This window comes from Sciurus vulgaris, assembly GCF_902686455.1.
Source record: "Sciurus vulgaris genome assembly, chromosome: 13".
Classification (NCBI taxonomy): Eukaryota; Metazoa; Chordata; class Mammalia; order Rodentia; family Sciuridae; genus Sciurus; species Sciurus vulgaris.
Window position 1 is genome coordinate 63,012,572 of NC_136474.1, and position 27,036 is coordinate 63,039,607.

The following is a 27,036-nucleotide window of genomic DNA, read 5'->3' on the forward strand; positions in this document are numbered from 1 at the left end:
TAATCTTCTCTAGTCTCTGTTTTCCATTTGTAAAATCAATCCCAGTCTGTGTTAAAGAAATTTTGTGAAGATCTAAAAAAAAAAAAAAAAAAAAAAATTTGTAAAAGTCCTTAAAATGCAGCAATGAATGTTATTGTCAAGGTTGCTTGCCTCTTTATATGCATGGTACCTTCAGCGTTCTCTGAATTCCTAGTCACTGAATGCTTCATTTTGACCTATGAGTACTCTTGTTCTTTCTTAATAGCTTCCTGACTTTGTAGAAACTTCTTAATTAGAATGTAAACTCACTGTGGACAAGGGCCTTGCCTTACATAGTCACTGAATCCTCAAAACATTGTAGATTCATAATAGGTGCTCAAAACATTGTTTCAATGATTGATTTCTGTATCTACAAGGATGAAAATAATCCTGAGATGTTCCTAGAGAAAGTAGGTATTGGGCTTGACATTGACAGATGGGTAAGTAATGACAGGTAATGTTCAAGGGACAGAATGTCTGGTGAGGGCAATGATGTGATTGTGACAGTATTTTTTTTTTTTTTTTTGGTTGCTTGATTCCCTTAGAACATTCTACCAGATTTTGAAGTCATTTATCACCCTGGTGCTTTGTGAGAAAATCAAATGAAACAAAACCAAAAGAGAAAATCCCTATCCAACAGCTGGACAGCTCAGTTATTTTTAGGGACAGGAGAAGCCAGTGTTTGGGACTCAGCAAAACATCTCACTCTTTTTGGAATGGACCAGTCCCTGGAAATGCACAGGTCTAAGCATTTTCTCAGCTGCAACTCTCCAGCACATATGAGTTGAAGGCAAACTTAATCCATCTGTTTCTGATGCTTTTACCTTGAACTCATCAAAAAGCTGTTGACATGTTCTTTGCAAGGGTTTTTTGGGAAATCCCAACACATTTGTTGAGTTCTTTTTGGTATCCCAGGAATCTTGGGCCTTATCTTTACCCAAGGAAAAGTGGAGAATGCATTGAACTACTGTCATTCAAATCTTCCAAGATGCATTCTTCCCTTGAGTCTCAGTGGCTCCCAGAATCTGACCATTTTGGAAAAAGAACAAAGTAAAAGATACCCCCAAAGTCTCATGTCTCTTGTCTCTGTCCCTGGCAGAACCTAAGGGATGCCCCAGGAGTGGGAGAAAGTGTGTTAAAGGCAATTTGGCCAGGAGACCTATTACAGGACAAAGAGTTTTGATTCCAGACACTGTGTGACCTTGAGAAAAAGCAGTTCCTTTTCTGTTCTTTAATTCCCCAGAATGTGGTAGGAGAATGATATTGCAATTTTTGACCCATCTCCTAGAATTGGCTTGTGTGGTTGATGTGTGGTTTGTGATTTCAGGAAACAAAAATATCACAGTAAGAAATTATTGTTTCCAGATGTCCAGATAGTAGTCCTGCTGTCTTTGGTGTAGCATGTTCTGGGTAACTGGTCTCTAGCATTGGGCAATGCTGAGTTGTCCATCCCCACTCTTCCTAGGCTCAGGGAAGAGTTCAGCTTGGATGTGCAGCCAAGTCCTGAGTGACATTGACATGATGAATCCACAAAAGGATTGGGCTTTGATAACTGAGTCCCTCATCCCCTCCTTTCAATAGACACTCTTGGATGGATACAGAAGGGGATTTGAGTCCCTGCCTGCATAGACATGGCTAATACTCCATTGGAAGAGAGAAATGTGTATGATGTCCATAGAATTGAAAGCCAAAAAGGAACTTGGGAGTTCTCAAGTTCTAAACAAGGTTTAGCTAGCTCATTTGTACTTTTTAATAATTGAAAGTGACTGGACAGCAATGAGATACTCTTGGGTTGTCATTAAGAATGGGGAAGGAGATTTGACTGTGCCTGTTTGAAAACAGAGATTAAGGATGAAGCAAATCATTTCATGTCTGCAGTCAGTGAATTCTTGAGTTCTGGGTATTTATCAGCCTGATTATCTTTCTCTCTTTTTTCATCATAGAGAGAGAATATGAAATTGAACATGTCCCTAAGATTCTTCCCTTCCTCCTCTCCTCATGGGTACATTTTGCTTGTGTCTGCACTCCCTGGTTTTGGCCGGAAGAAAGAAACTAAGACACTGACTGCAGGGTTGGCTAATCTTCCCAGATAAGGTACTCAGCACCAGAGTGGTGAGAGAGAGAGAGAGAGAGAGAGAGAGAGAGAGAGAGAGAGAGAGAGAGAGAGAGAGAGAGAAAGAGGGAGAGGGAGAGAGAACACAAATGACAGGGAAAGAAAGGGACATGAGTGTGAGGGTGGAGGGGTAGAAAAGGCAGCAAGAAAGAGAGAGTGGTATAAGGGGAAGGAAGAAGGAAGTGGGGGAGGGAACAAGAAGAGCAGAGTGAAAGGGCAAGAAGGGGGCTGGGGCAAGGTATGGATTTTGAGGTCAGAGCCAGATCAGCTTCCTGCCAGGCCTGCTGCCCAGCCGGCTGCTGGAACATCTGCATCCTGGTGGGGGTGTTTCCAAATGGAGCTGCCTCTTCCCTGGACTTCCCCCCACACATTAACAATAGCTGCCCATTTATGCCCCTCCCACAGTGCTTACTTTTCCTCTTACTAATCAACCACTGGTGCCAACAGCTAAATCAGCTCTGGACTTGGCCAACCATGGGGTGAGCCGGGGCATGAAGCATTCACTATTGGGTATCATGACTCCAGATCAGGAGCAGCTGACTGGCTGCACCAACACTGCCCTGACCTCTACCTGAATATCTATGGGTCTAAGGAAAGAATATGGAAATGGGGGTTAGGGTGTGTGATCCTTAGCAAGTTGGTCCTGAGTGTCAATCTTGTCATCTGTAGAATAAAGAGTTGGAGTGCTTTCCTGATGATTGGGGAAGAAAAGATAATTAATGCAATCTTATTTTAGTATTATTTGTTATCTGATTCCTGAGTTGGTATACAAAAAGTTCAGATGAAAGAAGGAAGCTATTATTTATCCTCCCTGTCTTTCCTTTCTCTGCAGCATCTCAGGATTTTGATGGATTCCATAGGAGGGGGTCGCTAAACTGCTCCCCATCCTGGAGGGTTTTGTCAGATGTCTTCAGGTACAAGAACCTCTCTAGCCCAAGGAGGAAAAGCATGTCCTTAGTCCTCCTGGCTTCTAAGATATCTCTAAGTCCATTCCAGGGTCCCCTACATCTGGTTTTCACCCATGGGCACCAACTGTCCCATGGCCTCCCAGATGACAGATTAATCTCATGAAGCTGCCACATGACCCAGGAAGTTCTAACTGGGAGAGAAGAGTGTGTCCGAACCTTGAGGGAGGTCCCTCTGTGGGAGACTGTGGAGGTGGGATTGGAGTGTGGAATTTGCTATCCCCAGGAGAGAGCACAAGTTGAAATATTATTAGGTGTCGCACATATGTACTTGAGTTCATGGATACAAATCCCAAACACCTGCAAGGCAGGAGCATGGTTACCATTTGTTGAACACTTACTTTGTGCTGTTTGATAATTCCTCTCTCACTCACAACAATCCTACCAGGTAAGCTTCATTGTCCCATTTCACAAATGAGGACACGAGGGTTCAGAAAGATTATGAAAATAGCCTTTGATCACACAGTATAAATGGCAGGTAGACGTGAGACTTGGACCTGGATAAGGGGAATTGACATGCTTGAATCCTGACTGCTCTGGGGAGTGACAGGAGGGAGAACATCACTGCTCCCAGTGGGCCTCCTATGAATCCCAGGTCAAATTTTTTATCAATTTTCAAAGCCAGACTCAGAGTCTCCAGGAAAGCCCCTATTCTTCCTCCTCAAATGCTCTCCTCTCCTGGGCTGTCTTAAGCTACTCAGAAAGAACCAGGCACGTTGATTATCCTTCTGAACTTTGTCCCCTGACTGGACTAGGGGTTCCTGGCTGACTTGGATGGGATCTTTCTTCGTCTTGTTCCCTGACAACCTTGCTATGTCTATGGTGAGGAAGTCACTGAATGAATACCATAGCTATTGGCACTTTATCTGGGCTCCTGTTTGCCTTCTGACTTGAACTAGCTTTGTTGGGAGGCAGGGACAGGGAGCACAGAGCTTCAAGAGGCTCCATCTTCCAGGAAGAATTAGCTGAATCCTTGCTGAGGACAGCAGAATGAAGGCATGGCCGAGTGTTGATACCTGGGAGCATCTTCCTTCCACTCCGACCACACAAACTGATTGCTCTTTGAAGGCTTAACTGATCCCCGCCCCCACCTCCTCAGGAAGCTTCCCTTATAATTCAGTCCTGCATGGGAACTGTCCCTATTGGATTCCTATAGCCCCTGGTATAAACTACCTATATAATCATGGGACCACTTTACCTCTAAGTTGTTCTCTTTTATCTAGATTGAATGCTCTTGAGTGTATAATTAGCACCTGTGACTCACTACTTGGCCTGTGATAGGAGGCTAAAGTCAGGGTTCTGGCTGATACGGAGCTATCCTAAAATCCCATCTTGGTTAATTAAGATGCAACAAGAAGTCTGGGAAACTAATGTCTTCTGCTTGCAGACACACTCCATTCAGTCCCACCCTCATCTCCTCTGCCACCCAGATCTCAACCCTGTAAGCACAAGTGCCTGTCTGTCCTTCCAGGTGTTGCCTTTGTATCCCTAAGGAGGAAGATTTAGATGTATGAATTTTAGCAAAGGTTTAAATCCGGTAATAAATAACAAAAAATTCAGCATACCTTTCTGCATATTTTATAAGTCTGTCTAATAAAGAAATAATCCAAGATGGCACCTGCTAAGAAAACTTAGTTTATTGAAATATGACTGTAATATAGAAAAGATGGCTAATGCACTAGGCTGTGTGATATTAATGTTCTATACTTCAGCTGGCGTGTTTAAAAGAAGTCTCTCATGTATTTTATTTTATTTTATTAGGAGCCATATCATTAGCTTTTAAAGACATTGTGAGTGAGAGACAGAAGAAAAGAGATTTGGACTCTTTAAAAAAATACAACCCTTAGCAACTCGACCTGCCTTTCTCTATAAATGAAACAAACCAAAAAAAAAAAAAAAAGGTTTTTTTCATAAACATTTTTTTTTCCGGCTGGGATATTAGGACAGTATATTAAATTCCCCCAAAAGGAGGCCCTAGAACTATTTACATAATAATGTCTCCACTGTGGTTGTGACAGATGGGCTTCACTGACGCAGACATACTGTTAGGGGCTTAGCAATAGATTAAAAAAAACCACCACAATACTGTGTAACATAATAAAAGTGTATTGTAATGTACATCATAACTTGTGGCCAAGGTTAAATTTGCAGTCGGAGTATGAAAGTCGTATTCCATTATACAAAATAGATGTTACACGGAAAAGCATTAAAGATGAGTTGACTCAACCATTTATTTTTAGTTTATATTTTATTCTATTTTCTTGGTCCTATTTATGCAATATATTTTTAATCATATGAAGTGACATCGTTATGTGTCCCTTACCCCACCCATGGAGTGAGGGGGCAGCCTGGGATCTTCAGACTTTCTTAGCTTTGTGGATTCATGTTTCAGGGGTTTCGAGGTTTGGCTCTATTGGAAAATGGCTGTTGATGTGTTTCTTTTTTTTGCTTTACTCAAAGCTTCTTGCAAGAGTCAAGGCCAGCTATGGCCTCTGATGGTGGCCTTCTTTGTTTGGTGTGGAATCTTTGGAGGCAAGCTATGGTCCCCCTGACTTTCCCCATCGGTCGAAGTGTAAAAGCCCATGTGAGCAATCCCATGGAGGATGGACAAGAAGTGACTGTCTTTCTTGTCCAGGACTTGACCATTGACTTTAGCTTCATTGTCTATGCCCCTGAACTCATCCTGCTTCTAATAGCATGGTCTCCAAGTATCAAAGGGGAAGTAGTGCTTTCCTTGGGTCAGTGTGTTGGTACAAATGTCTAAACCTTTGAGCAAAGATGAATTTTGGAGGCACAGTTGAGACCCTAGGCAGAAGTTGCCTTTCATAGATTCTCTCTTCAGGGCCAGCTTGGGAGGTTTAGATTATACTATTTAAGGGCAATAGCTTTTCCCTTCAATCAAAGGACACAATCAATGAAGGCCCTGGATTCCACTCTAACCAAATGACATTAACCTTGATTCAAACAGTCTTTAATCCTTATATCTTTTGATCAAAGCCAGCAACCTCTCAAAAGACATTGAGATTCCCTAGAGAGCATAGCTCCTCAGTGCCCCATGGAAGCTTGGGGAACTTTAGGGCATGACTTTAGGGTCCTCCCTTAGGGGCCAGGTTAGGGTATAGTGAAAGACAAAGATACTAGAGAAACTCTCAAGCTGGGCAGTGAGTCTGGGCTCAGCTGGGGACACTCTTTCCATGGTGGGGCTGCTATCAGCCTTGGGAAGCTTAGGAAGCTGACAGCTGGGGGTGATTTGGGAGAAGAAACATTACCATTTTCTAAAGGACTCAGCTCTGAACTCTTATTTCTGCAAATAATAGGACCTCAAACATAATCTGAGTGTATGACTACCTGCATGGAGTTCTTTGAAGTAACAGAAAGATCTTATTGTCCACATTAATGTGGTTCAATATGAATATAATAAAACCTGAAAATATGAGCCAGATAAAATTTAAAGTTTTCTAGTAGTCACATTAAAATAAGTAAGAAGAATCAGGTGAAATTTATTTTATTAATTAAAAAAATTTAACTCCATATATCTAAAATTTACTAATTGTAACATAGTGATTATTAAAATTATTAATGAGCTATTTTACAAACTTTTCTTTGAAAGCCCATGTTTATTTATACTGGAAGCATATCATAATTGGGATCAGCTAGCTTTCAAATGCTTAATAGCCCCATGTGGCTGGTGCCACCATATTGAACAGTATGGGTCCAAATGATCTTCCTCCTCTGAAATTCTGCCATTGGGGTTGGGGGAGTGGATTAAGGGATTAGTACCCATCTCACTCAAATTGCCTTTTAAGTGTTTATTTTTTAATCACTTATCAACCTTTAACAACAGTGATTGAATTTCTAAGCCTCTTTCTGACATGGCTGGGTAGAGATAGGACTAATGATTTAGCATTGCTGGTGGGTTTGTATACCAAGTGTAGTTGGAAGGCAGCTGGACACTTCACCTAAAAGGCATTAAGGCAACAAACAGTTGAAATGAAGATCTGACTGGTATCAAGGAACTGCCTTGACCATCCCCCTCCTACTGCAGGGCGAGGAGTGTAGATTGGACTGGCTGCCTGGATTTGCCAGTCTGGCTAGATGACTTTAGAGTCAACCATGAATCTCTCTGAACCTTTCTTTTCCTTTCTGTAATGTGGGGATATTAAGCTCTTTCCTGCTCTTCATCAAGGAGTACCATAAGTCTCAAACTGTGTTTTTCTCAGGAAGTGGCTTTGTGTAAACACTGAAGTCCTCTGCTCATGTAAAATGCACCCCCTTCCAGAGTCTCGTGACATTGCTGCTCCAGAGTCAACTCAGGAGAGGCGGGTTTTATTAAGAGTCAGTTCTAAGTCAGGGTCTTCGACTGGAGAAGAGATGCCCCAGTTAGGGAGACAAAACTCAGACATATGAGAGGAGACAGTAGAGGAAGTGTGTGGTGGTGGCTTAACTGATACAGAGGTGTTGAATAGTCACAGAGCAGGGGAAAAGTATTCCTGGAGCAGAGTATGGTGCATCAAAGGCTGGAAGTGGGAAGGAGAGGCCATACTCTGTGGATATTAAGGAACCTCCTAAGCAGGACAGAAGTGAGCATCAAGGAGGGTTGGCCAATGGTGTTCCCTCCCTGCAGCATCTTTTCCGAGGAATTAGCCATTAGGAGAGCTAGATTCCCATGTGTGTGACTTCTGTCTTGCTCCCTACACAGATCAGACTACTTGAGAAAAGTATGATCAGAGCCAGGGTCGGGATGCTTGATATCCCCAGGATGATTCTGGGTGGCTTGGGAGAAAGGGGGTTTTATTTTATATCATCTCTGCTGCAAAACCTTGTTCCAGGAATTAATCTGGACAGAGACCCTGAAAGAAATAAAATGGTCAGACACTTCCAAAAATTCCATGGCTTTAGGCTTTCAAGCCAGTTCTTATTTTGAGATCATGATGCTTCCCATCATCAATCCACACAGCTTCACTCATACATACAATTGTACTCTACCTGCATGCACTGTGGGTGCTCCTTCCTTCTCTCAGCAGCACATACAGAAATCCCCTCAACATACACACGTGGATGCATACACACACATACACACACACACTTACACACTCAAAAAATAGCCTTGGCAATATGGTAGACAGAACTGCTCTAATTTGAGAGCAACGGATGAATGAAGACTCAAGGCCAAGTGGATGTATAAGATTGTTAATCAGACACCCAAACAGGCAGCTGTGGAGATGACACCAGGGGCACACTTGTCCCCTATTCTTTTCTCTCCTGTCAATTCGCCATCAGTTCTAATATCCCTCAAGCTTTGGGGTCCTTGCTTGCCTGTCACTTTTCTCTCCATCCTTAGGTATACTTTTTTCCAGGGTTCAGTTGGGTCTAGGAATGTGAAATTTGGAAAAGGCCAAATTACTTTTGAAAATTTTTTTTTCACCAGTTTGGGTGGAAGTAGGGAGCTTCAAAAAGTGCCCTCTGCCCCAGGAACACTTTTTCCTGACTGGCCATTTCCAGCAATTTCTCTGAACTACTCCTGCCCTGACAAGAGGAACTGTTTTATTTGAATTCTAATAATGTGCTATTTTTAAATTTTCTTTTATTGGGCATCAAACTAGTCTGGGGCATTTTCTTTCTTTTCCACGTGTCCCTTATACTTAGTGCAGAACTAAGCCCAACTTGGTAAGTAGAGGATAGATGGATGAATAAACACAAGATTGTTAGTTTACAAAGCAGATCTATTTGCTAGTTGATTCTTGATCTCAAACCCTGACCCAAGCGTCTGCAATGAACCCCTGATTTTGTCCAGAGGTCTGACACTGGACAGAGAACCCTTTTCCAGATAAAGTCTTAGGCTTCCACTCTCATGATGATAGGTAGACTGAGCCATAAGTATCACCATGTAGTAAATGAAATAACCCATCAAAGGCAACTAGATGCAAGAATGGCCCCAATAGTGACGGAAAATAAAGTCAACAGAACATCTGATTAACATAGGAGTCTCACACTGTGCCATTTTTCCATTGCTGTCTGGCAGTCGGGAGTCTGCTTTGCCCACTGAGTAATGCATTCTCCAAGGGCAAGGATGGAGGTCAAGGTTGGCTTCCAGGGATTTCTGTAGTCTTGGAATTAAATTTCACTTGCAAAATTAGAGTCTGGTTAGTTTGCACCAAAGAGGGAGGGGCTTCATCGACCTCAGGGGTCCCAGGGACTATGGCATTAGGATTTCAATCTGCAGGAAGGGAAACTAGCATGTGCTGTGTGCTGTCTACATGCCAAACGTTGTACAGATATCTCAAATACAATATTTTGCTTAACTTTTACAACAACTCTTGAATGGAGATTACTTTAGACAAAGCTGAAGCTCCTTGAAGGAAGCAGTCACTAAGTGTCATGCAGATGGCTGTCAAACACCCAAACCTGACATTTTTGCCCTATTCTGGTGAACAGATTATGAACTGAGAAGAATGGAATGGGTTGAATAGAAAGAGAAGGGTGGAAAGACTAGGATGAATTAGGGCGGGATTATAATGCAACTCCCATTTTCCCTTCTCCTTCCTCAGAAGGGTCTGATATACTTCCTGCAAAACTGCCATGGGACAGCCCAGTAGTCAGATCCTCTCCAGGGATCTGCAATTTGAAGGAAAGTAAGTGGTTTGAAAGGAAAAGTATCTCCAGGGGTGGAATGCTGTACCTAACTGAGGGTAGGGATTAGTAGCATGCTGGGTAGAGGGCCCTGGGTCTTGTGAAGCTGCCCTCTGTTTGCAGCCTATGCCTAAGGCTGTTGGCACCTATTTCCTGCCTCTGACAGGCCCATTCCCTCTGCCCTTTACTGTCTGGCTCCTCTGCTTTCTTTTCAGGACTCCGAGTTGCTAGGCAACTCCAGTCTGGGGCTGAGGTTCTCGCTGTGGTGAGCAGCTTCCACATAGGGACAGGGAGTCTGATGGAGCCTGTGATTACAGGTGTCTGAGCAGAAAGGAAGACAAAGATGACAGCCGCCTCCCCAACTCCTTCTCATCTCCCACAGACAGAGGAAAGGGGACGTCTGGGCAAGGAAAGCAGAGCTTTGCTCAGGCTATTTTCCATGTCCCCTTCCTATTCTCTTGCTCCCTGCCCTACTTGTGGGCCTTCCTTCCATGCAGACCCCAGCATCCCTCTGGAGCTTTGGCATCTTGCTGCCTCACTCAGACCTGGGTAATCTGGACCAGCCGTTACCTGCTTAGGGGCATCATCTTAGGATCTTAGGAGCAGATTCCCATGGCTTAACTTCAGCAAAGCATCTGTAGGCCCTAGTAGGGGGAGGAGGAGTCCCCTCTGTACGGGCAACATGTGAAGGAGAGAGCTATACTGGGCAAATTTCCCTTGTGCTTAGGTGATCCATGGAAGTGATATCTGTTCATGGTTGGTCAGAACTCATCCCTGCGACCCAGAAAGGCAGCAGTAGTATCAGAACTGAGTAGAGATGAAGCCCAGTGGACAGCCTCAGGAGCGTTCTGGGCTCCAGCCATGTAAATGTGTTTATTGAGTCCCTAAGTTGTACCAGGTACCACCCATATTTGGTGCTGGGAATCAACAAGCAAGAACACATTCAAGGTCTCTGATCTCACAGAGCTAATATCTATACTGGAGAAGATAATCAACAAACAATAGACAGACATGATGGGATTTGGGTTGATGTTTTGATAATTTTCCTTCTGGAGACACTGTGATACTCAGTCCTGGAATGCCCTGGGTTTTCTTCCAGAAATTTTTACCCTTGTGTGGGTCTCAAGACCCTGGAGCACATGGAGTCCATCACTGTGGCATCAGTAGTAGCAGTACCAGGGAGTCCCTCAGCAGGGGTGATCCCAAATTGGGGTCTGGTCTCTGAGGACCTTCATCATACAGCAATATCATGGGGAATGGGTGGGCTGACAGTGTTGCCCTGACTGATCCAGCCTCCTGATTGACAGTTTCAGCTGTCAGTCCAGTGGTGCTTTGGAAATCTCTGTAGTCTAGATCTGACCAATCAGAGCTCAGTGATTAACTAGGAAGCATTAAGGTCTTAGGTTGGCCCATCAGAGTTCATACCTGTACTCAATGAAGAAGGACCTCTGTGCTGCAGGTGACAAGCTGCTGGTCTGTGAGTCTGGAGATGTCCTGAACAATTCTTACTGTTTTTGACGAGAATGCAACTGACTGAAGGAAGTCAGAGCCAGGCAGAGAAGAGAGCTAGTTAGACCTGGGCCCAGAACTCCTTTCAACGTGTACGCCAACACATTCCTTTTATAAAAAAATGGTTCAAATGTGTCCCCCAATGTTCATTTGCTGGAAACATAATCCCCAATGCAACAGTGTTCAGATGTGGGATCCTGAAGAGGTGATAAAAATTAATGCTGATATTATGGGAGTGAGTTCATTATCCCAGGCATGGATCAGTTATTGTGGTGGTGAGTTCCTGATAGAAGGATAAATTTAACCCTCTTCCCTGCCCCACATGAGCACATGTATTCACGTGGCCCTTTTACTTTCTGCTATGGGATAATGCAGCAAGAAGGCTCTTACAACATGCAGCCTTCGACCTTGGGCTTCCCAGCCTCTGAAATTGTAAGAAATAAATCTGTTTTTTAATATATTACTCAGTCTCAGGCATTCTGTTACAGCAGTACAAAATAGATGAGGATAACCAGTTTGTGTGTGTGTGTGTGTGTGTGTGTGTGTGTGTGTGTGTGTGTGTTTGACTATTTGGTTCAGTAGGTTTCTCTATCCATATGTCTTTGTCACTTTTCCCTTCCTCTGGATCCCAAGTATCTAAGGCTGGTCTCCAGATGGAGAAGTCAGAGCTTAGACTAAGATTTCCTTAGCCAGATCTCCATGTTCAGGCCAGGAACCCTTCTCTTTCTGTCAAGACACATTTGTTGTTTGGTCTGTCTTTTCAGAGCCTTGCCCCCCTCCATTGAACATTTGATTGAGTTACACCCCAGTATCAATGACTAAAATTTGCTCTGGGTACCAGCAGTACTGTGTGGTATTTTCACATTTGTACTAGAGTCCTTCATGTCATACTCCATGTTACTAGGTACCCAGTGGTGTTAGCTCAGGCCCTGAGGCAGCCTGCCGAAGAGACAATTTCATAGCATGCTCCTCCTGGTTACTCTGAAGTTCCTTGGCTGGGTGTTCAGTTACCCTGCCTGTGTCCATGGCTGAGGGCCAACTCTCCTGGCTCACAGTGAAATGCTGGAGCCTCTACCACTGCGAGGAGGTCATGTCCTTCTTGTGGAAGGAGAGGGAAAAGTTCGGAGGCGAAAGCATTTGGAAACAGATGAGCTGAGTCCTGGGGTGGCCTTGACTATCCAGTGACCTTGCAGTGATTTCTTCTTCTCATTTACAAGCAGGAGGTGTCTCATGAGCTGATCCCCAAGTCCTGTTTCAGCACGATGACTCGTTGGGGTGTCTGTGGCTCTGAGTGACTTTGGGCCTTCTGTATCCTCACTGGCACAGGTCTGAAGGGTTGCTTTTTTCCGTGTACTACCATTTCAAAATCAATTCATAAATTTTTTTGCTTCCTTTGGCTGTTTTCGGGCTTGTTTTGGACTTCATTCTACCCAGGGAAGTGGTGGGAAGTATAGTGTTAAGTGCCAACAGTCTGGGATTCTAGCTCCAAATATCCAGATAGCCAAGACCTTAAAAGATACTCCTCTGTGCAGGGTCTGGTTTCTCATCCATAAAATGGGAATAACACCCCTTTGCTATGCTCACAGACTTGGTTGCGACTTAGATAACACAGTAAATGAAAATGCAATGAAGAGGGAAAGAAATCCTTATACAAATGTCAGGGGGAGCTTTCTGCTTTTGGCTTGATGAAGCCAAGGTATTCTTTTCCTTGGTCTTCTCATATCCAGGTTCATCTGACACCCACTACATCCACAATGCCATTCCAGTTAGACCCCAGCAAGATTAAAGCCCTGTGCCTGAGGGGCACCAATGGGGAAGTCAGCACCATACCTGCCCTTAGACCCTGGGTCTACCTCCTAAAATGGCTGGGTGATGGCATTGCCTTGGCAACCAGTGATTGCAAGAGTCTAAGGATTATGGTGGCCATTCAAAACAGATAGGTTCACATTTAGGTGGCACCTTCTGTCTCTCCCTTCATCATCAAAATCTGCAAGGAACCAGACAGAGACAAAAAGAAGCAGGAAAACATTAAGCACAGTGGAAATATCATTTTTGATAATGTCAACATTGCCAACAGATGCAGCACCCATCTTTAGCTAGAAAACTATCTGGAACCATTAAAGAGATCCTGGGGACTGCAGTCTCAAGGCTATAACGTTTGATGACATCCATAGTGATGTGAAGGAATGCCCTGCTAGTTCAGAACTACAAAGTAAAATATTTCAATAAAGGTTCCTTTGTGGATTAAAATCTTGAGAAAGTGTTTGATTTTGGAAATGCACTTAGGAAAATTGTGTTAGTCGCCTGCCACACCTAAGGAAGCAGATGGTGCAAAACCCTTTCTCCGACAACAGGAAGTGAGATGGGGGCTCAGAGAAGGGAGGTGTCAAGCTTAGCCTCACACAGTAAGTTGCTCGTGGACTGAGGTGCAGTATCTGCAGAGGCCTCCCTCCTGGTGCCCTGTTGGCTTCCTCACCCCCTCATTGCCAGCGTAGAGATTCGAGTCAGAGATGAGGCAAATGCTTAGTCAAGGAAAAATGTTTTGCCAGCTTGCTCCATGGGGAAGGAGAGTCCGTGATATGATATGAAGCTGAAAATAGAGTGCCTCAGGAAAGGACCGAGCAGCCGATGACTGTGACGGTGGAGGTGTGGGGTCCTCCTCCAGGAAGACAGGAGTGGAAATGAGAAGGAGACGCAGCTGCCTTCTCATACTGTGGAGCACAGACGTTCAGGGCTGGGGCTTGGAATCCGTGTCACAGGAAAGGGGTCCTGCTGGAAAGGCTCGTTTAGCAGGGCTTGCCTGCTGGGGTCCGTGAACATCGTGACACAGTCCAGGGCTTGAACAAGGGCCAAGGATTAATCCAGAAACAGCAAGCCCTGTAGAAAGACGGTCCTGGATTTAGAACAGAGGAAAGGTACTTTGAGGGAGTTCAAAGAACGGGCACATGCTCCCCGATGGCTGCTTGCTGGATATTTTGAGAGGCGACTGGGGCATGCTTTCCCTCCTGGTTTCTCCCAGGGGTCTTTTCCAACACGCTTTCTCTCCATTAGTGTATTCCAGAGCTTTCGAGCTTGAAAGTCTTAATATGGAAATTCCTGCAGCGATGGGAACAGGCCTCTCCCAGTTGGGGTTTGCTAAGGCCATTATTCGGATGATGTTAATGGTGATGATTAATTGGCACTAGTGATGGAGATGGTGAAAGTAATGAGGTCAACCTGTTTAGGTGCTAGGAAAGACGGAATACGTGGCGACATGGTGAGAGTGGGAATAGTGATGGTGATGACAATGGCAGGCAGCTTGATTTTAGAAATTTGCTGAGAAATGTAGGGAACTAATCTTAACTTGAACTTCACTTCTTGTCTGGCAAAGATTATTGGCAGAAACAAACAAACAAATAAGCCTCTGGGAAAGGAGAAAAGAAAATACCTTTTTCCTGTGTTTGATTCTTATCGAACCAAATACTTGGTATCCAGTATGTTAAATCCCACGTCAGCAGCTTTCTGGTGGGGTGTCCACCGAGCCCACAGAATTACACACTGAAGTGCAAACCCAAGCTGATATGGGTGGCCACAAATCAGTGACTTCTAAAATGTTTTGTAAAGGCATAAGAAGAGCCAATCATCCTCACATCCCTGCTTTGAACAGTGTGTAGAGAAAAATGGTGAGGAAGTCAATCATGAAACTCTTCCTCAGGCTGGGAGAGGATCCCACTGCCTTTAAAGAGCATTTCACATAAAGCTGTGCTTGGAACAGCTCCTGCTTCTTCCCTATTTCATCCTTTGAGTCGTGACATTCTTAACTTTTTGAGTCACTGGGTCCAGCTGGTAAGATGACCAGCACTGAGGCAAAGGAGTCTTGCAGTCCAGGTGACTCTTCTTGCTTATGATGTTGAGGGCACCCCTAAAAGGAAGGGACAAGTTACAGCCTCCAAGGCCTACTGAAAGAGGGGAACTATACTATTTCTAGGAAACTCCAATTCACAGATTACCAAAAACATCCACAAAAATGATGAGCCAGATTTAACCAGTTCCTATTAAGTGAACAGAAGGTCAGACAATTTTGTTGAAGTTGTAGAACATAGAAGCTAGGTATTAGTGTCCCTAGACTTTCCTTCTTTGAATTCTTTCTTTTCTGTGGGCACCCTCACCCACAGACCTTTGCTTTGGTTGTGCAGTTACCCACCCCAGTTCAGGGACCAAATCCTATGAACACGTTCGCTCTGTGATGTTTGAATAGAATGATGCTAGTGCTGCTGCTGATTCTGTCACACCATGAGCATTTGCTCCCTCCCCAGGGGATTTTCTTTTTAATGAAGGAGCCTGAAGAGGAAAATGCTTAGCCCACGAGGAGACGATCTGAAATGGTGGATTTGCATGCAACATGCTCTTTGTTCTTCAATTCACACCACATAGGTGGCACTGGTGCCAGGGCTATGGGCATAATGTCAGAGGGTATGCCTGCTCTTCGAGGTTGTAATTCTGTGGTTTTCATTCTCATTTAGTGAAGGTGTGAAGATAATATCGTATTAACGGTTTGGTTAGCAAAGAGCCCCTGACTATTCCAGGACAGAAGCTGCTTCCAGAAAAAAGTACAACCCCAGAGCTGTCAAGGTCTTTAGTGGTCTTCTTATTTTATTAACTCTTCTTTTTTTAGTGACTAACATATCTGCATGCTGGGTAGTAGCTAGAGGTGCAATTGAAAGGAATTATACAGAAGGAAACATAGAGTTCAGAATACGAATAAAAAGAATTTGCTCTGCTGGATCTCTTGGTCAAAATATTGTTAAGAAGACTTATTAGTATGCACAAGTTTGGAAGTAAGGAATGAAGTGAAAGTTAGAACTCTCATTCGTTCATTCATTTATATAACAAACTTACATGGATTAGTTTTTATAAGACCAAGGGGTCAAGGACTGAAAATTTTCCAGGGGAGAGATCTATGAAGTAGAGCTAAGAAGAAAAAATGGAAGTGTAATTTCCAGTTTCAATTGCAAAATGGAAACACCCCCAAATGTAATGACATAAATACAGCATTTATTTTATTGCTACCAGCTCTCAAAATTCAGGGAATTGACTGTGCTCACTTAGGCAGTTCTTGTTCAGTCTCTAATTTGTTTGGAAGCACATAGTAGGTGGGACTGGTGTCATCTTACAGTCTTTCCCACTTGCTGCCTGTTGACTGGGATTTCAGCCAGGGTTGTACACCAGAACATCCCTGGACTCTCCACATGGCCTGGGCTTCCTAACAGCATGGCAGCTGGGTTCCAAGAAAGAGCACCCCAAGGAGCTAGATGGATACACTAAACTCTTTCATGTCTCAGCCTCAGAAGTCACATAGCATCATTTCTGCCACAGTAGGGGCTCACTCAGATATAAGGGCAGAGAATATAGACCCTGCCTCTTTATAGGGGAAGTATTATTGTCAGGGCATGTGGGATGACAGAATTTGTTGTGGCGTTTTTGGGAAATACAATCTACCGCTGGTAAGGTGGATCCAGTTGTCAGTTAGTCTTGAATGAAATCTTGGGGAGGGATTAATATTTTCAAGCCTATGGTAGTCAGCAATACAGTAAAGCATCGATCGAATGGTTGATTATATAACATGGATATTAATGGCAGAAAGAGTAAGAAGGATGAAGAGTTCAGTGATGTCTGGAGGGTCAGAGCAGACCTCATGGAGGACCTTGATCTGCATTTGTGGACTGGGGAGGGTGCATTTAGTTATGTTTAACTTATATGCATTTTCTCTGCTCCTAGAAAAGAAATGATAATAAAGAAAATTATAATTATGGATAATTCAGCTACTTAACATTCCCATATGTATCCCCCACCCCCAGATTTTCTTCCCCCAGGAATATATTGGAAACTATATATTTGGAATCTTCCCTAACTTTTTTCTTACAAAAATTTTTGAATTTTTTAACTATTAAATATTCGTATAAAATATAATCTTGAATGGCTGCATAGCATTCTAGCATGTGAATATACTATTATTTACTTTTCAACCTTTTATTGTTGAAAATTTAAACTGTATTATTTTTGTTTCCATTCCAAAAACAGTATGAAGAAAATATTTATGCAGAAATCTTGGAACTCATCTAGGATTATTCTTTTATGATTAAATTCTAAAGGCAAAATTACTGGTCAAAAGTTTTGTATCTTGCCAGGCATGGTGGCAAAAGCCTAGGTAGAAAATAAAAAGGTATAAAGAGCTGGGGTTGTAGCTCAGTGGTAAAGCACCCTGGGTTCAATCCCTAGTACAAAGAAAAAGTGTATATCTTTTATGCATAAAACAGTTTATGTATCTCATTTAAGTGGCTTTAAGGCAGGTTGTGCTCACTGTCCCATCAGGGTAAGAAACATGTTTATTTGCAGGTTTGACAATATTGATTATTACTGGCCACAATAGGAAGATGTCCTATTTGAGAAAACAAAGTGCAGTTTTACTCTGATATTATCTAATTATTAGAAGACTAGTATTTTCCCATATGTTTCTTTTCCATCTGGGTTTCTTTTTCTGTGATTTGCTAGTTTAAGTCCATTGCCTATTTTTCCTATTGGTATTTTTTTTCCTATTGATTAGTAACAGCCCTTTTAAATTATTAATTTTTGTTTAGCATGTATGGTGCAAACTTTTTTTTCCCCTGATTTGGTCTTTTGTTTCCCAGCTTTGTTTATGGCATGTTTTTAGATGTAGGGACGTTTTTTAGTGTTTGTGTGGCCAAATCTAGCAATCTTTTTTATTTGTATATTTTTCTTTTGTTCTTGTGCATGAAAGGCCTTAGCCATAATAACCACAGATAATTTAACCTTGTTTCTCCTTCGCTACATACACACATGAATTTCATTCTTGAATTAAATTGGACTTATCTGAAAATATGTTCTGAGTGAAGTTCTCTTAAAGATTGCTACCCAAGTATTTGCCCACATGTGGGATGACAGGATTGAGATCAACAGAGGGAGAGGTTGGCCTGTGTGTATGTTGATGGCTGAAGCAGAGGGCTCCTCATGGGGACTGGGGGTGTCAGAGCTGCAAGGTGATTCCACTTGCAATCCAGAGGGCTGGGAAGGCCAGGCAAAGGGAGGTGACTCATAGACACTGAGAGATATTTCAGGTCTGGGAGTAGGAAAATTATTTTTCCTGTTCCTTAACATCTTTTGAGGGCTTGCTAGGAGCCAGGTAGTCTGGTAAATGGACGTGATATTTCATTTAATTCTTACCACGGACTACGAGGCAGTACTATTATTATCCTCATTTTACAGATGAGATGATTGAGGCCTCATAAGTGGTAGGGCTGGGACTGAGTCCAAATCTGGCTATTTCCAGAGCTCTGCTTTCAACCACAATGCTTATTCATTTCTCACTCTGATTAAAGTGAGATTAAAGAGTTTCAGAAAGTTAATCCAGTGATATTGTACAGGTGAGAAAACAGAAAGGAGTGATTGGGGTCAGAATTTTCTCAAATATTGGAGGACACAGTAGTGAGGACCTGTCCTGAAGTGGTGGTCAGGGTGGGGGATGATGATGATGATTTTGAGAGGTGAGCAGAGGATGGGAACAAACAGTGGCAGGGAGATGAGCAGGGAGCCCCCTGGGCTGCAGTCTTCTCTTTGTCTCTCATCTGAATAGTTGATGTTCCTCTCAGGCCTCAGCTATGATCTTCATCAACTGAATCTTAGATGGTCTTCAACATCTGATCTTAGAAAAACAGAATTTTCCAAGGGCCAGATATTCTTAGACAGGAATTGAGAACTGTATGGAGTTTCCTTTTTCTTATCCAGACGGTTGAAGAAAGCCCCTGTGATGTGGGAGATTTTTTTCCTCAGGGAATGAAACTGTATCTTCAACACTCAATAAACATTTATGAACTGTATCATGGGCACATGTGCTACAGTATAGGCTGTGAGGGAACCAAAGATACCTCAAAACAGAGCCCTGGTCTCACAGAGATTAAAGTTGAGCAAAGAAGTAAGTAGCACATACATAATTTCATACAAAATGGAAAGGACCAGATGCCCCAAAGAGGCATAGCTAATCTGTTATGGAAGTCAGAGAAGAGAGAATTATTCCTAGCGGGAGGGTGAAACAGAATCATGAACTAATACCGTGTCTAAGGGTCATGCTGGGTTTTCTAGGAGGAGAAGAGAAGAATCCTGTGTCACGAGAAGTTTCTTTCTTTGTCTGCAAGCCCTGTGACCTGCCCTCCTACAGGCATGGGTAGCTCTCTTGGCATTTGTCCCTCCTTTCCACAGCCCCTGAGGTGGTTTACTCTCCAATCACTATTGTGTCATGCTGTAATTACAGTAATAGAGCAAGCTCAGTTGTTTTCTTTCTTTATGCATCTAAGATGTTCTAAGAAAGAGAACAAAAGCAGATGAATAAGAAATAAACTGCAGCTCAGTGCACAGAACATGCATCTTTATCAAAAGAATTACAGAGTGGATGCTGCTTTTATTCTCCACCCAGGCACGAACTGAAGTTCTACCTCTATTTCACAGTCTTTCCTAATAACTCACGCTGCAAGATTGTCCATAGCCCTTATGTTTATAACCCCAATTTGGTCCTGTGGTTCTTGGCAGCTGAGCAATCATAAATAGGCTTAGGTCTGCAAGAGCACCCTGAACAATGTCTGTTGAGTCCTTTGCCTTATCAGACAGACCTATTAAGAAGGAAGGACCCTAACTGCTTAAGAGCTCTTGGATTTAAGTCCCAGTCCTGTGGGTTTCTAGCTGTCAATTCCCACCTGTGTGACCTTGAAGTTACTGAATTTCTCTAAGCACCGGTTCATTAATCTGTGAAAAAGGGATAAATAATAGCACTCATTTTCTAGGAATGTTATGAGGATTACATGAAGCTGTGAAGCAAACATTCAGTGTCTGAGTGGGATTAACGCAGAATGAGGACAGCCATAGCTCTTGGTTGGATGCGGTTCAGTGTGTTTCATTGGGCTTTTATAGGGCAGGGCCATTTCCCTCTGGGTTGGACGTCAGTGTTCCACAGTTGCTTCATTGGGGTGCTGGGAATGGGTCCTTCTCATCTTGTTACAGGGATGAAATGTTCTTTGCATTACCATTTGAAACCTCTTCTGAGGTTTTGACAAGGTTTCAGGTTTGGGAACTCTGAGTCAGAAACTGCAAATCGGTGAGAATTCCTCTTGCGCCTGTACATAGCACGTGGCTCATTGTGCTGCGTCTGCCAATTTTACTTGTCTGGCCCTCTTACTATTTTGTGAACTCCATGAGGGAGGGCATGTGGCCATGCTATGTAGCTTTACATTCCCATGGTATGGCACAGAACCTGGCACATGTGGAATCATTCACTGAATATTTACTGATGGCATGGTGCTTTATTTCTACTTGCAGACTGGTGCCAAACACCATGTTAGACCCTTCATTTCTTAACCTAACTCACTATCACCTTATGAATTTTTCTCACTTTCAATTTATTAATAGAGAAACAGATTCAGAAATGTTAACTAACTTAACCAAGGTCAAAGAATGACCTGTCCCTCTTCTCCTTACATTCTTCAATACTCTGGCTCTTATTTTAATTATGCCACCTATTGACCACATGGCACCAGGCAAACCAAGAATTTTATAAGGAATCACGTTTGCATGCAATGAGAATTACCTCACCCTTTTGAGAACGTTTTAATATTCTCTAGATATTCATAATCCTGAAAATAAGTGACTCATCATGATATTGTTTTGGTGAAGCCTGAATAAGGCTTGTCTATTTTTATCATTGAGTGTCAGTAATGAATAATTTTAGGTTCTCTTATCTACTCCAAGAGGAGAAAGGAGCATAAGGTCATGGAGGTTAGGAGTATCCATGAGGAGGGAAAGTGGGACTCCAGGAGTACAGAGTACACAGGTAAAAACTGTCCAGCCATCTCAAGCTCCTTTCCCTAAAGCTGGGTGCTCCAAGCCACACCAAACTCTACCTCCTTGCACCCTTTCAGCAATTGTCACCAGCACTGTCTATTTTGTGATTGTTCTCCACTTCATTTGAGCATAGCTCTCTCCAGCTAAACTCTCAGTTTTCTCCCTTCCTGCTGCATTTCTGTTTATCTAGCTCAGATTCTATCTCAGCATTTCCTGCAATGTTAAAGTTACTGGCACAATGTGATACTCAATCGACTTTTTATTTTTCAAAAATATGAGTGAACAAATGAATGAATACCTAAATTCATTTGGAGAGATACTGAGAGTGTATCCAGGCAATGTCTGTGCAGAAGAGCAAGAAAGGCAAGCATGGGGCTGGTGGTTTGCCTATAGGTTAAACTATAGGCACTGGGGTCACAAGGCCTGAGTTAGGCCCTAGTTTGATTGCTCAGCAGCTGTGAGATCTTAGGTGCATGACTGCTTTTGATTAGCCTCATTTTCCTCATCTTTAAAATGGGAGACCTAACCATTGCTGTATAGTAAACCACCTCAAAGCTCAGTGGCTTAAAACAACCATCATTTTCACAAGCAAGGGATCAGCAAGGGTGTCTCTGGGTGTTGCTGAGGTGGCTCTGATCCAGATTCAGTGAGCTACTCCGGGCATGTTCTTTTCAAGAGGATGGCGGAAGTGCTAGATGGCTGGAGGAAATATGCAAGAGCTTCCCAGGCCTAGGTTTGGAACTTGATGCTTTCATTTCCACTCATACAACATTGACCACATTCAAAAGAAAGGGGAGAGGAGAGGAAGTACCTCCTTGCTCACTCAGGGGCACCTCAAAGCATGGATGCTGCAGATGAGATGGTAGTGAAATATTTTTACCACATTATGCATTTTGCCATATTATCTTACTGAAAGATTAAAAAATTTAAAAAGATAGTTCTTGTTAAGAGTTTACTGTGGCATCTGGTACATTGTGAGCCCTGCACATGTGCTTGGTAGGTGGCATAACTTGTAAGCAATACCCGAGCTGTGGTAGCTATGGTAAGCACTCTTTTCAGATGTTCAGATACTTGTTGTCTTAAAGAGCAGCATCACAGAGACCTTAGCCTGGAGGAGTGAGTGAAGCAGGCTATGTTTGAGTGGTTGACAAGGGAATTTGTGAAATATTTATTAAGCACCTATGTACCAGACACTTTCATAGGTACATGGGTTATAGATGAGAATAAAGCAAAGATTCTCACCCATGTGGATCCTATATCCTAGTAGAGGAAGATGCACATAAAAGCAAATAAATGATATAGTATGTTGATTTTGTGCTATGAAAGAACACAGTAAGAGGGTGGAGCAAGGTGGATATGGAGACAGGCAGGTTGCAGGATTAAATAGGGTGGTCAGTGATCCTTCCTGAGAAAGTGAGAGTTGAGACTTGAAAAGAGTGATCAAGTAAGCCAAGCACATTTTGGGAGAGAACATTCTAGACACATTAACTCCAGAGTAAAGACCCTAAGTTAGCAGAGTATATTTGAAGAGCAGCAAGGATGAAAGTACAACTGGAGATGGTGAGTGATGGGAAGGGTAACAGGAGTTGAGGTCAGAGAGGCCATGGGGAGGGATGGTCTTACAGAACATTGTGAGGGCTTCTGTGAAACAGAGAAGCAATGGAAGGTTTTAAACATATGCATGACAGGATTCTTATATCAAATGACAAGAAGCACATTTCAAAGCTTCTGCTAGGCCCTTGTGCTAAGAGCACCCCTAAATAGGCAAGGGAGGCTGTATGAACAATGTAGAGAGGAAGTAATGGTCCACTGGGCTTGGAAGGTGATGATGGAGCTAGTGAGCATCTCAGATTTGGGTGTGTTTTGAAGGTAGAGGCAACAGAATCAAGTGGCAGATGAGATTTGGGGTATGACAGGAAAAGAGGAGTCAACATTTTTGGCCTGAGTGACTGAAATGGGAAAGGTTGTTGGTGGAGAAGGACTGGGGCAGTAGAGAGTTAGGTTTTCAGTTTTGGACAAGTATTTGAGAGAACTCAGACACCCAGTGGAGATTGTCATATAGGCAGTCCAAGAAATGCATCTCCAATTCAGGATCAAAATTCAGACTGAAGATATGAATTTGGGATTTATTAACCCATGGTAGTATTTAGAATCTTTGATGCTGATCATATCAGCAAGGAGATGAGTGTTGATTGAATAGGAAATTGAAGAGATATTGAGAGAGAGAGAGAGAGAGAGAGAGAGAGAGAGAGAGAGAGAGAGAGAGAGAGAGAGAGAGAGAGGAGTAAAAGAAATCCTGGAAGGCAGATGACATTGTGGAATCTTGCTGGTAGGTCATAGGTCAGGTATAATGAAGATTAGGAATTGATAGGCAAATACAGAAATGTGGACGTCACTAGGGCTCATGATAAGAACATTTCAGGTTGAGAGGTGTGGGTGGAAAGTGAATTGGACTGGGTTCAAGTGAGAAAGGAAGGAGATGAATTTTAGAGTGTAGATGATCCTTTGAAGAGGTCTGTGCAAGGTGAATAAAGAAATAGGTCAATACTTACAAAGATATATGAGGTCAAGAAGCTTTATGTAATGGTAAACATAATGGTATGTTTATGTGCTGATGGTTCTAATCCATATGAGTGAAAACAGATAATACAGAGGAGAAAAGGAGAAAGGACAGTGATATGGAAACCACCAAAGGAACTGGTGAAGCTTTTCCGGCTTTTACTCCTGGTATTCCTTACACCAGTTGGGACATTCATTACATTATTATGATTTTCTCCTGTCCAATGATTGCATCAAGTCCCATTGGCAGTCTCAGTCCCACAATTAGCATTAGTGTTTCCTCTCCTGTCATCTATCATTTCCACTCAGGCATGGTAGACCAGGGAATTTTTTTATTTTCTGAATATGAAACCCTGAACCATTTCCTTTGCTGCCCAGATATGACCATGAGGAAGCAAAATTGGATTCCCTGATGTTAGTCCATGAGGTAATATAGACAAGCTCTATTTTGAAATGCTGAGGTCCTATTGAGACACACTAAGACTGACCATGGGAGAAGAAGATAATTTTGGTGGATAGCTTTGGAAGTTTTAACAAATATAGGTCTGATGAAAGTTGTTTGCTCCAAACAAAGGTATAGGCAGTGGTATTGGGAGGAACAGGGTCTCCAGTGTCTGCAGCTTCCCACTAAAGGATCCTGCTCTGTTCTTCTTAACTTTATTAATATCCACATTCCACTCTGGGCCTTCCCCCTACTCCTGGTTATTTGGAACTGCTCTCTATGTTCTAGGTGAAGTTCTTGCCCCAGCCCCATGTGAACTGTGAGTTTCCTGAAGCCAAGGACTGTGCTTTTCATATGCTCCAATGCATTAGCATTTGCCTAGAGCAGGGTGGCAATAATACTTGGTGATTCACTGATGGGAGATGGTGTGGTCAGCCAAGAGCAAAGCCAGCTTTCTGAGGAGCTTTCAGTCTCATCATCAAGTCAGTTGGGAAAAGGGCAGTGAAGTCCCAAACTGTTGTATCAAATGTATCCTTGGATACAGGAATCTGATCTTCTTGATCTATTTTTGCCTTGGTGTGGGGTCAGTCTTCTCCACTCTGCATAGTCAGTCTATGCCCAGAGCAGGGTGGTCAGTCTCTCTGAAAGGCCATGAGCACTCCCTTGCTGCAGATAATCTATTGGAGTCTGGTAGTGACTAATCAAAATGCTTTGGACAGCCCTCCTCATTGTTACCAACTTTCACTAAGGTGCCTGTTGTTATTCTTTGCTGCTCCAGCCCTACCTGGAAGGGTAGGGAATGGTCTCCACTATTTGTGCATCCCTCAGTTCCACCTACCACCTTACCCTGTCACCTTATGACTTTCGCTTTACTGTCCCAAATATGCAGCTGACCCCTGAATTTTAGTCTACACATGCCTATTGCCTCAGTCTGGTCCTAGGGTTCATGGGAGTATTACAGTGAATAGTACCAGGAAGAAAACAGACTGAAGGCTTTTTGATCACTTCCATGTTCACGATGGAAGCTGTGTCCTAATGGCCATGCTGATCTTGGGTGTTACGCAAGTGAGAGGTCCAGTGGGCACTTGTTTCTTGGTCTGTGAGATGGGAGTCTGCTTCTTCATTCCAATGACATCTCTAAATCAACTGTGGGTTGATGCCCACAGTTCCACCACATGAGAACATAGGGTGTTGATCATCACTGAAATGCATGTATCCAAGAAGGACATTGAGATTCATGTTTTATTAGTAGTAGTCACTCCTGTGTGTGACTAATTATAAGTTGGTGCGCTGAGGGTGGTACTATGGAGGAGTCCTGCTGTAGGAGAGAGGAAGCAAGAGGAAGAGGAGAGCCCAGACAGTAGTAATTGAGAATCCCTCACAGAAACATTTCCATCTCTACCCTTCTGAGGAGGGCGAGTTCTGCACACCTGTTGCTCTCCTAGTCCTCAACCCTCTTCTTGCAGCGACTCCAAAAAGGCCTTCAGACACCAAATGACACCCTCATCAACAAGCTTGCATTGCAAACCCACATTTTGACAACACATTTCCCAAATTTAGTCCCCTAATCCACTCCCAGAATATATTATGCTTTGCACCCAACAGATGGATTAAAAGCTAAATCTTCTGCTTGTTAGGAAACCAACCAGAAACCAAAAATACAAACATATACTCCTGCAGGTGTGAGTGCCATGGTGGGGGTGAGGAGGGAAGAATAGGTACATGTACTTACCTGAGGGAGTTCTCTATGGGGAGGAGAGAGCCAACACAGGAATGTGGGGCAAGTTCAGGGCTTCCTCTTGGCTCTAAGTGGGGTGAGGGGCAACAAGCTGCCTCCTATAAACTCTTCCCAGATCATGTCAGGCCTCTCTGCATAGGTGGGTATGTATGGAACCATTGAAGTCTGATGCATAGGGTCAGAATCTCAGTGTGGGTCCATCAAGCTCTTACCTACAAAATGTGAACTTGCCTTATGAGGAGGCAGAGGCCTGAGTAGGGGACAGAACCTGCTACCTGCCTTCAGTTCTATGGCAAACCAGATTTCTGACTCAGGTCCAGAGTTTGATTCTCTCTGCTGGCTGGAGACTTGTAGGTTTTTCAGGACCTGCCCCCTCCATTTTTCAAGGTATCACATTTTCGTCATGTCAGAGACGTTATCTCATTTCCCCTCTGTGCATAAAATCTGCTGAAATCTGCAAATGAAGGTCATTACTTTGAAGGCAGGTGGAGAAGTGGGGTGAGTACAAAGAAGGGGTGGCAGCGACAGTTTTGGGGAATACAAGGGAACACTCTTGGAGTCTAGGTCATCAGGGGAGTAGAGAAAATCTCAAGAGGGTGCCTGAGGAAGTTTAGAATCCCTTTCCCACTGTCTTATTTCTTCCTCATCATTGAAAAATTGCTCAGAATGCAATAAAAACAAGGTGTTCTAATTAAACAGATTTGTTTACATGTTGTGGCATGAAAAACTAATTCAATCTGATATACTGTATATTCCTGCTGTACTTTTTCTTCTTCCCTTTATATAAAACTGCCCATTTTTAAATAGTATTGTACTTAAGCATCTTAAAGAGTGTCCTTGATTAAAACAGAGTGAGCAATTTCCTACTTCCCACAGATTTCAAAGGATTGTGTCAATAGGGAGAGAAGGAGAATAGTTGTGGGTGGGGTCTCTTGTGTTATTCAACTTGACATTTCTCATGATAGTTATTGCCATTTAATGTCCAGAAACGTGTACCACATGGTTGGGTTGGAGACTCAGATGGACCTTCTTTCATGGCCAAGGTGCAGAGACCAGGGTTCTGGGAACAAGCGGCAGCCTGACCCTGGGCACTTTGCTGAGAGAGAAAGAGCAGAGGCCATCCACATGGGTCCTCCCAGGAGGGCAATGCCGCCAGCACCCTTGCGGCATCCTGTGG